The sequence below is a fragment of the Diospyros lotus genome, chromosome 12 (assembly GCF_014633365.1).
Source record: "Diospyros lotus cultivar Yz01 chromosome 12, ASM1463336v1, whole genome shotgun sequence".
Taxonomy (NCBI): domain Eukaryota; kingdom Viridiplantae; phylum Streptophyta; class Magnoliopsida; order Ericales; family Ebenaceae; genus Diospyros; species Diospyros lotus.
This window is the reverse complement of record NC_068349.1, coordinates 6,605,482-6,617,520: the sequence shown is the minus strand read 5'-3', so window position 1 is coordinate 6,617,520 and position 12,039 is coordinate 6,605,482. Positions and strand designations below refer to the sequence as shown.

The window sequence follows — 12,039 nt, the reverse complement described above, 5'->3', positions numbered from 1 at the left end:
CTTTCTTCGTCCATTTTCTTGTCACTCTTCTTTTTCTTCTTCTTCTTCTTCTTCTTCTTCTTCTTGGTCTCTTTTGGACACTTTTTAATTAGCTGTGTAAGAGAATTGAAGATTGCTCTTTAGTTTGTCTTTGACGATCATTCCCACCCCATGATTAAGCATATATATATATAGTTCTGATTTTACGTACATTGATGGAAGTCATTAATTAATTGTTCTTGTTGTAATTCATCATCTCTCTTCTTCTTCACAAGTCATTGATCATTCTTTTCTGCTTCTTTCCGGATACTGCTTAATTAAATTGACTGCTATATATATATGTGTGTCTGTGTGCGTGTGTGTGTACCATTTCATGGTTTCTTTTCCTCTGCGGAATATATATATATATATATATAGTGGGCTGTTTACTGGAGATTAAGTAAAAAGACGATTTCAACGAAATTAATCGTATGCTTGGTGATGGTGAGACGAAGGAAAACCTTATCAAAACTATGCAGCTAATTAGTTTCATCTTATACAATGAAGTTTCGAACAAATTAATTAGGAGATTCATTCACATTTATTTTATACAAAAATATCCAGGTTTAATTATGTGTTAAGGTTATGCCATACCAAATTCTCATACATAATTATATATGCTAGGATGATATACAGACACATATATACATATTGACAACCGTTCATTAAACTCATAAAAACAACTCATAATTATCCAAATTAATACCATTATTATATATTTTACATTGATTTTTTAAAACAAAACTGTATTAAAACCATTTTAATTCCTTGTGTTATTATAGTTTAGAATTTGGATATACGTATAAGAGAGAAAGAGATATCATAAACAGTAACCACAGGTTCGTGAGAGATTGTCCTCACACTGATTAAAAAAAACACTTACATAATTAGAAGTTTTAAATGGAACAATGTAATTAATTTATCAAAAATTATATACCATTGGAAGGGTTTATATATAATTACAAACAAAAGTACATATATAGTTGTTTTTATGATAATATTCTACATAAAAAAAATATTTCAACACCTATCATGTTTCAACACGAATTACCCAATGAAATTTAAAATCTCTCCAAAAGTGCATTGCCCAGCTAGCTAGGTGCAATAGATTAATTACCTCCAGGTGAATCACCGTCATGTCTTGCATCTTGGAGGGTTGTTGTTGAAGGAATATGTACAGATAGATGATGGCTACAATAATATATATTAATTGAAAGCTTTGGATGCTGACAACAAAGATTCTTGAAAATGGAAATAGATTTGCAGTAGAGCTGCACTGGTAGCTATGCCAGCTCTTCGTATGCAAAACAAAAAGAAGATGCTCTTTGACACCTTTTATGGGTGCAAAATTGGGTTCCAATCCCTAGGATGACTGTGACTACTGCTCAACAAATATCTACACTCACGAGAAGAGTTGCCAAATCCATCGGGCAGCCTTGGGTCCGCCCAGCCAGCTCGTCTCCCAGCTTAGCCTAGCTCAGCTCAATACTATAGTAAATGAGTTAAGCTCAATACTATAGTAAATGAGTTAGGCAGTGTCAATGCTTTGTGACCAGCAACTCGACTTGACTCACCAAAAATAGGGATGGCTCACCAAAATGACTTGGCCTAGTCCGCCTTGGCTCGTTTATTAAGATCCATGAGATTGTGCCGAGCTCCATTTCCCATTGCCTTGTCTGGCCTGCATCTCTCGCGCGGGCTAAATTTGGTCTGTCCCATGAAATGAGTGGGCCAAGCAGGAGGCAAGCTAGTTCGGCTTGCCCATTTTTCAACTCTACTCACGAGTATATAAGAATAACTAAAATCAATCTTAATTATAAAAAAAATTACAATCCAAATTAATTAAATCACTTTGTTTTGATTCTTTTTTTCCTTCTTAACTATCTTTTTTTTCCTATATTTTTTTCTCTTTTTGACGTCGAGAATGAGAAACCAATGATGTTACCGAGTAATAATGTAACAAAGAAGACAGAGATGATGGGATGTTGTGATGCCAAAAATGATTGGACAAATGGACTGAAGAAGATGAAGAAGCATCAGGGATGAACAAGGGACGTTGTAGAACCCAAATCTGCGTACTATGCTTGCGACGTCGTTGCTTCGCTTCTTCCCGTTGCCTGTTTTGCCATAGCCTGTGTTGCTTCTTCGCATCCATCCGCCTTATCATTTCTGGCATCATAGTGTCCCATCATCTTCATCTTCTTTGTTGTTACTCATTTGCGTTGTCGGTGCTTCATCTCTTTCCATTCCTAAACAACAAAAAGAGAAGAAGAGAAGATCAGAAAAGAAGAGGAGAGTAGAAGGACAGAAAATAATGACATTGTTTTGATAAATACAATTGCAATAAAAAGTGTGTGTTTTGATAAATTTGGTCTGTATTCTTTGTTAAGCATTGTACGTTTTTATATAATGTTACAGTTTTTTTCATATGCTACATGGAAATTTATGTAAAAGTGCTCCACCGAACAGTGTGATTTTATTAATAAAATTTCCCTTTATAAACACACACACACTTGTAACAATTTGATGGGTGCATATTTACACATCTCTCTCCATGTTCTTGTAACGCAACATGCACCCGTCGCAACAAAGAGTCAAAGACTTGAACCAAAGGGTCAATGAGAGCAGCAATTACACGGTGTGTTTGGTAGGGGTAAAAAATAGTGATAAATTTTATTTTTTATTTAAATTTTAAAAAAGTTTATCAAATAGTTTTTTTTTTTATAAAATTCAAATTTCATTTTAATTCAAAAAGTGAATATTTTCCTTGAAATCAAAAAATTAAAATCCTTAGATGATGGGATGAGAATTAAAATTCCATGAAACAACGGTCACAATGATGGTCCACGGCAAAGACACCATTGAAAACAGTCGGAGGAATGAGGATCGATGACGATGGTGTGGGGAAATGACTGGCGAAGACAGATCAACAGTGAGACTAATAGACTAATAGTGAAGGCGACTACTACGAATGTGATGACGATCGCAAACAAAAAGAAGGGATGGCAGTCGATGGAAAAATTGACCACAAAGACAACCAACGGTGGCAATGGCGTTCGAATAGTGGCAGGTGTGGTCGGCGGCAACAACTAGGGCTAAATAACATGTGTTTTGGCTCAAATATGACGAGGATGTGCAAATCTGATGACTAAAATTTGTCAAATGTTGATAATTTGATCCAACAACTCTAATTTCACTTTGTTACGAAATTAAATTGATAACAAATCACAATAAAATCATCAATCACACAAACAAAAACTCAAAACAGAGAAATTTATGAGAAGAAAGAATAAAATATTACTATAGAAATAATTGTTAATATAAAAGTGATATTGGCACACTAAAAATATCACTAGTTAAATACTACTTCAACAAAAGTGATATAACTGTTACTAATTTCAGAATATTAAACACTTATTTATAAACTTAAAATCATATATAAATGTGCACAAAAAATCATATTTTAATCAAAAGATAATTTATGAAGATATTTATTTATATGAGATAAATCTCAATCAAAATTAAATTTAATAATTTCTTAATTAAAGTCAAATTTAAACTTATAATCACAATCAAATTTAATTTTTGAGTGACAATTGTAACACTAACAAAACCATTTGATTCTTCCACCAGTTGATTCTTCCGAATGCTTATTATTATCATCTATCATCTCCATGGCCATCTTGCTTCAATGAGCCCTCATCACCCTTCCCTTTTTATTCTTGTTGTCAAAACCCTTCATCGCATCCACCCTTACTCCACTCGAACTATGTAGCCAACCAAATTATTCTACTTTGCTCAACAGGCTTACCGAATGGGGTCAAAAGACTCAAATGCCCTCGCCTAGCCTTTGCCTCTCTCTTTTCTCCCTTTTCCCATGGCTGTGCAACCGCTGACAATTGATGTTGTTGCTTTTGCCTCGCCACCTCACCGCTTTGTCACTATCACATTGTTGCCTCACTGCAATCGCCTCGCCGATCGTTGGAGGATGCAGCGGTCGGCGAGGCGACAGTGTCTGTAGTCCGCGATCGTATGACCATGAGAAAAGGGAGAAAGTAGAGAGGCGAAGGCTGGGAAGTGGCATCCCTTGTAAATTTGTATTTTGGATGAAGATATTTTGATCTTTTTAACTCTATTTTATTTTATAAGCCTCTCAGTGAAGCTTTATGACCCGTAGTAGAACTCGTAACTAACCATAGTGATTGATGGAAAAATGTGTGGTGATGGTATGCAACCATTGTTTAGACCATAGCAAGAGAGGAATCTTTCGACTCTAGTTAGTTATTGCCCACCATCTCGTGGATAATGAAGTTAACCAACATTGATCGTTTTTTATTTTTTATTATTTTTCCAAAGAGTAAAATATATTTTTAGAATACATATATATATTTAATTTGTGTTTATATATTTTTATATTTAACCTGAATAATAATAGTTTATTATATAATTTAGTGGCACCATGACTCATCTTTTAACTTTATAAAACCCGAATTAAGGGTAAGAGAACGAGATTACTTGGAAAAAAGAAAATCAAAATTAGGATTTATGAGATCGTAACAGAAAAAGCTCCTGGAAATGGAAATCCATCATCTTAGAGAGATTATTATTGTTGAAGGGAAAAGAATAAGATGAGAAAAAACACAAGATGATCCAATCACACTCAAACATAAGGGATTTTACATAAAAAAAACCCTAACAGGGAAAAATTACGGCCGTGAGGACGACAAAAAAAAAAAAAATCACTATGTAATAAAGTTTACAACTACAAAATTCAATATTCTCTCTTTAAACCCAAGTGCCAATTACACTCAATTCCTAGCTCTCACTGATATCTCACAAGTGATTTTCTCTCCTTGACTAACAAGCCAATCATCCTATTCATAGACTAGTTTCCTTATTCAACAAGGTTAAGGTTTTCTTGTCCATCAAGACTAAGGTTTCCTTATCTAACAATAATTTCTAACTGACTATAAAATAAGATTACAAACTAAATAAGAACCAATTAGAAATTAGAAATAATCTTCAAGACTAATTAAGATTTCTCGTTGAAAATCCTAACAAACCACTATCTCAGCGAGAATTCCTAAAAACATGCGTCCATTCTCCGACGACAATCATGACTATCTATTACCGATAATCATCATGATCTTTATCACAAAGATTATCGTACCCCACCATAAAAGGTACAACTACTTAAGCATATAATGCCTAAGGTTTTCACGGCATAATGTCGAAAAATACCTTGTTGAAAAATTATGGTGCAACCCCCATGCTTGACTTCTTTCAGAGCTCTTTAGCTATCGACATCATTACCATCACACACCTTGCATCACCGCCAATGTAGCATCTCAAAAATTTGGAGACAAGTAAAAATAATTAATTTGGGTGTTTGAGGATATTTTAAAATATTTGGAGATTTTTGAGAAAATATTTATTTATGATATTTTGAAAAATATGAAATTAAGATGATTAATTAAATTAATTGGATGTATTTATGAAAATAATAAAATAAGCTATAATAAAAAATAATAACAATAATAATCTAAACCATAATAATAATAATAAAAATAATAATAATAAAAGAGTTACTTAAATTAAATTAAATTAAATTAAATTAATTAGTTAATATATATATATATATATATTTGTATGTGTGCATGGCGTGGCTCATCCTTGGCCATTCCAATTTGTGGCTTAAAAGCCACTCAAATGGATATATATAAGGCAAAGCTTGGGCAGCAAGCATTGGAGGCAATTTAAGGGCATTTCAGTGGCCATTTCGGCCATTTTTGTTGCCAAGAAACAAAGAGTAAATGAGAAAGAGGAAGAGAGAAATTAAGGGAGAAGATGAAGGGCTCGCGAGCAGCACTTGGGAAGGAAGAAAAAATGACGAAAATTAAGAGATTTTGGTGATTAATTGGTGTTTAAAATATTCAGGTAAGTGGGTAAAATTTATATAAGTGTTATATGTTTAAATCATGAATTTTATACAGTTAGATTATACAGTTTACGCGTTAGAATTAACCAATTTAAGTCACGGTTGTATTATTTGATAGGAGACGTTTTACTTTGCATCAGGAGCACAAGAGAGACTGAAATCAACCGTTTTCAGGCAAGCTTCTAACCCTCTCCTCGCGTTATTTATTTCCCGTGAAAGTCTTCGAGACTTCTTATACTCTAAACCCTCCCTCACCTTGACTCGGTTCTACGCATAAATAATAATAATCCGCATAGTAACCACTTTATGGCTTTTATTTTATTAATGAATTTATTGTTAATGGAATGAGTTAAGCAATGGCGTCATGGTGTCTTTCATTTCAATCGTCACGGAGTTTCGTATCGCTCCGCTTTCCTTGGGAATGATGCCGTACCCGTTGGGCTAGGTTCTTAGAAAAGTTGTTTATGGTTTAATGGGGTTTTATTAATAATTTATTATGTATGTTGAGATGGCTTTATGTGAATGAAAAGTAATGAGAATGGTATTACGATGTTATGCGGTTATGTACATGAAGGGTTATGAGATATGGAGAAATGTTATGTAAAGTTAAGATGGGAAGATATAAAGTTAATAGTGTCAGTAAGTGTGTCTAAGGGTATGGGTACAAAGCCACTGACTGTTGACCGTGGGTCGTGGCAGTTGATGGCTGGATGTATGGGCGCCAGTCATCGGTTGTTACGATAAGCGCTAGACGGCCAGAAGAGCTGGTACTCCAGATTCCCGTCTTGGTTTGTGCATTTCATGATGTGTGTGCTTCAAGGGGCTGGGTTGCATTCACGTGAGGACATGCTTTGTATGTGATGGGTTGTATGAGCATTTGCACGACCCGGTTGGTCTAAGAGCCAATTTGGGTATCCTAGATGAGCATATGCATTTAGAGCATGTCGCATGTGTGAATTCTTATGTGTGGGCGTAGCAGGGCCTGATGCTTGGTTTATGGGGGCCTTGTCATCACGTTTATGCTACAGAAGCCCTTGCATTTCTTATGTGTTGCATTGCATGGTTCTAATATTGCTGTTATTCTGGACGGGAGTACCGTGCCAGGTGTCGGGAGTACCGACTCATGTGAGCTTCGGCTCGGCTTAGATATTAGCTCGGGGTTGGCCCGAGGGAAGACCAAGATCGCGAAAGTATATGATTATGTGATGTATGACATGATTAACACATGAGAATATGATGAGAATCAAGAAAAGTATGTAACAAGTATTAGGATTAGACAAATGTTGAATGTCAGGAAAAGCTGACCATGTCAGGAAAAGGCTGGTCTAAGAGAATGATGATATGGTAGCCTATGTTAGGCTACAACAGGTTTGTATGTGAGACCCGGGTGCCAATGTTTGACTTATGTGGGCCCCTGGTTCCTTATGTGCAGTTAATTTTATATTATGCATGTAGAAGTAAGGTACGTATAGCTCATGACATGGCGTGATTGCATTGGTATGAATTGCATGGGGTGTTATGGGAAGAGTCATATCCTAAACCCCCAGCCTTTCTTTTTAGAGCTTGTTGAGTCTCGCGACTCATGTTGTTTTACATCATTCCAAGTACGTTCATCGGGATTTGGGTCCAGGCCGTCAAGTCATGGTAGCAAGTGCAGAGCTCTCCCAAAATTAGATCCTGGGTGTCATCGTGTCTTTGATAAGGTTAATGTTTATGTTTTCGGAGTTTGTCGTATGTTATGTAAGCCCAGGTGGGCCAAAGTGATGAATGGTTTGTAAGGATCATGATGAGATGTTATAATAAAGAAAAATTATGATTTCTAAAAGGATTATGTGTGTGTTGTAGGTGCGTTATTGTTCGATATCATTTTAATAATGACCCTCTCACAGATCCTCTTTGTGCACGAGGAGGCTCCGGGAGGCGGGCCGTTACAGTTTGGTATCAGAGCAAGGTTTGGAGTTAAGGGAGGTGACTCTGCACACATAGGACGATCGGGTAGAGTTAAGCGCATGTCATGGGTCGTATGGCTAGAATGGTATTCGAGGTGCGATTAGTTATAATCTGGACTTCTTAGTATAGTTGCTATATAAGGAAGTGAATGTTAAGGAAAGAAAATTACCGGCTTAAGGGCCAGAGGTGCTAGGAATACAAGGAATAGATTTCCAGTTGGCACTGTTGCGAGATTAAAGATCCGTGGGTGTTAAGGTTAGCCACGAGTAAATGGTAAGAGTAGACCCCACTCAAGGTATGTGCTCAACGTCTAGGTTGATCTTGGTGTTTGCGTCCCTCATGGTGTTAGCTTGCGGCCCTGATGGAATGTATGATATAAGTGAGAGGCTAGGTGCATGATGAATGGTTATAGATTGTTAAGGATGTGTACGGGTGGTTTCATGGTAGCAAAAGTGATTGCCAGTAGAAAGCTATAATAGGAAGTGTTATGTGAGCCAATAAGTGAAAGTTAGATATTAGAACCCACCTAAGGGAATTTACGGTAAATAAGGACTCCCAAATGGGAATTCGGTGGGCAAGGTATATAATGGTGCTAGCCAAATTAGGGTCAACCTTATAGTTGAAGTGAGTAATAAGACGATTTAGAAGTCATTAGTGCTATAAGAAAATTGAGGTTGATAGTTGACTCGGTACAAAAAAAAAAAAAAACGAGACCTTGAGGATGATTTAGTGACGCAAGATGCCTAGTGAGATACTGGAAAATGATGATATGGAATGTCCTAGAAGTGAAGTTGAGTAATCTCATGAGAGTTACGAGTGTGTCTTAAGGAAATGGACCGAATGCGAATTTCGAGGACGGAATTTCAATAAGGAGGGGAGAAATGTAGCATCCCAAAAATTTGGAGACAAGTAAAAGTAATTAATTTGGGTGTTTGAGGATATTTTAAAATATTTGGAGATTTTTGAAAAAATATTTATTTATGATATTTTAAAAAATAGGAAATTAAGATGATTAATTAAATTAATTGGATGTATTTATGAAAATAATAAAATAAGCTATAATAAAAAATAATAACAATAATAATCTAAACCATAATAATAATAATAAAAATAATAATAATAAAAGAGTTAATCAAATTAAATTAAATTAAACTAATTAGTTAATATATATATATATATATATTTGTATGTGTGCGTGGCGTGGCTCATCCTTGGCCATTCTAATTTGTGGCTTAAAAGCCATTCAAGTGGATATATATAAGGCAAAGCTTAGGCAGCAAGCATTGGAGGCAATTTAAGGGCATTTCAGTGGCCATTTCGGCCACTTTTGTTGCCAAAAAACAGAGAGTAAATGAGAGAGAGGAAGAGAGAAATTAAGGGAGAAGATGAAGGGCTCACGAGCAGCACTTGGGAAGGAAGAAAAAGTGACGAAAATTAAGAGATTTTGATGATTAATTAGTGTTTAAAATATTCAGGTAAGTGGGTAAAATTTATATAAATGTTATATGTTTAAATCATGGATTTTATACGGTTAGATTATACAGTTTACGCGTTAGAATTAACCAATTTAAGTCACAGTTGTATTATTTGATAGGAGACGTTTTACTTTGTATCGGGAGCACAAGAGAAGCTGAAATCAACCGTTTTCAGGCAAGCTCCTAACCCTCTCCTCGCGTTATTTATTTCCCGTGAAAGTCTTCTAAATTTCTTATACTCTAAACCCTCTTTCACCTTGACTCGATTCTACGCATAAATAATAATAATCCGCATAGTAACCACTTTATGGCTTTTATTTTATTAATGAGTTTATTGTTAATGGAATGAGCTAAGCAATGGCGTCATGGTGTCTTTCATTTCAACCGTCACGGAGCTTCGTATCGCTCCGCTTTCCTTAGGAATGATGTCATACCCGTTGGGCTAGGTTCTTAGAAAAGTTGTTTATGGTTTAATGGGGTTTTATTAATAATTTATTATGTATGTTGAGATGGCTTTATGTGAATGAAAAGTAATGAGAATGGTATTACGATGTTATGCGGTTATGTACATGAAGGGTTATGAGATATGGAGAAATGTTATGTAAAGTTAAGATGGGAAGATATAAAGTTAATAGTGTCAGTAAGTGTGTCTAAGGGTATGGGTACAAAGCCACTGACTGTTGACCGTGGGTCGTGGTAGTTGATGGCTGGATGTATGGGCGCCAGTCATCGGTTGTTACGATAAGCGCTAGACGGCCAGAAGAGCTGGTACTCCAGATTCCCGTCTTGGTTTGTGCATTTCATGATGTGTGTGCTTCAAGGGGCTGGGTTGCATTCACGTGAGGACATGCTTTGTATGTGATGGGTTGTATGAGCATTTGCACGACCCGGTTGGTCTAAGAGCCAATTTGGGTATCCTAGATGAGCATATGCATTTAGAGCATGTCGCATGTGTGAATTCTTATGTGTGGGCGTAGCAGGGCCTGATGCTTGGTTTATGGGGGCCTTGTCATCACGTTTATGCTACAGAAGCCCTTGCATTTCTTATGTGTTGCATTGCATGGTTCTAATATTGCTGTTATTCTGGACGGGAGTACCGTGCCAGGTGTCGGGAGTACCGACTCATGTGAGCTTCGGCTCGGCTTAGATATTAGCTCGGGGTTGGCCCGAGGGAAGACCAAGATCGCGAAAGTATATGATTATGTGATGTATGACATGATTAACACATGAGAATATGATGAGAATCAAGAAAAGTATGTAACAAGTATTAGGATTAGACAAATGTTGAATGTCAGGAAAAGCTGACCATGTCAGGAAAAGGCTGGTCTAAGAGAATGATGATATGGTAGCCTATGTTAGGCTACAACAGGTTTGTATGTGAGACCCGGGTGCCAATGTTTGACTTATGTGGGCCCCTGGTTCCTTATGTGCAGTTAATTTTATATTATGCATGTAGAAGTAAGGTACGTATAGCTCATGACATGGCGTGATTGCATTGGTATGAATTGCATGGGGTGTTATGGGAAGAGTCATATCCTAAACCCCCAGCCTTTCTTTTTAGAGCTTGTTGAGTCTCGCGACTCATGTTGTTTTACATCATTCCAGGTACGTTCATCGGGATTTGGGTCCAGGCCGTCAAGTCATGGTAGCAAGTGCAGATTTCTCCCAAAACTAGATCTTGGGTGTCATCGTCTCTTTGATAAGGTTAATGTTTATGTTTTCGGAGTTTGTTGTATGTTATGTAAGCCTAGGTGAGCCAAAGTGATGAATGGTTTGTAAGGATCATGATGAGATGTTATAATAAAGAAAAATTATGATTTCTAAAAGAATTATGTGTGTGTTGTAGGTGCGTCATTGTTCGATATCATTTTAATAATGACCCTCTCACGGATCCTCTTTGTGCACGAGGAGGCTCCGGGAGACGGGCCGTTACAATTAAGCTAATGCCTGTGTGCAAACTTTGTGGACTCACTAAAAGTATCACATCATCTTTCATGGCAATTTTGGTAGTCTAGTGGCATGCCATGAGGATATATCTATCTCTTTAAAGAACATTTTCATCTCCCACAAAATTGAGAGACGAACTTCCAACATCACAATCTTTGGATCCATTTACCAGACTTACTCTACCAAATGTTTTAGAGCCTTCAGGAGTTGGTTTGTCTTTCAACACCTTGTGTAACCCGCATTGGATCAAGATATCATTAACTTGTATTTGCCACAAGTCAAAATTGATCTTCCCATCGAACTCTTCAAAATCAAACTTCATCATGCTTGGCATATCCTTTGCATACTAGGCGATCGATAACCAAAGTTCTGATATCACTTGTTGAAGGGAAAAAAAAAAAAAGATAAAAAGAAACACAAGATGATCTAATCACACTCAAACACAAGGGATTTTACGTGAAAAACCTTAACAGGGAAAAATCACGGCCGTTAGGACGATAGAAAAAAAATATCACTATGTAGTAAAGTTTACAACTACAAAACTCAATATTTTCTCTATAAAATCAAGTCCCAATTACACCCAATTTCTAGTTCTCACAAGTGATTTTATCTCATTGACTAACAAGTTAATCATCCTATTTATAGACTAATTTCTTTGTTCAACAAAGTTAAGGTTTCCTTGTCCACCCAGATTAAGATTTCCTTGCCTAA

The 12,039-nt window shown here is 36.3% G+C and overlaps 1 protein-coding gene across 1 annotated transcript in view; it reads left to right on the top strand.

Annotated features, from left to right (window-relative positions):
* The window catches only part of LOC127787319 (protein indeterminate-domain 7-like), a 3,108-nt gene extending 2,872 nt beyond the window's left edge, over positions 1-236 (top strand). The window contains exon 4 of the mRNA XM_052315294.1: positions 1-236. This exon is cut by the window's left edge and continues 990 nt beyond it. The gene's annotated coding sequence lies outside the window, so the exon portion shown is untranslated.
* The last annotated feature ends 11,803 nt before the right edge of the window (positions 237-12,039 follow it).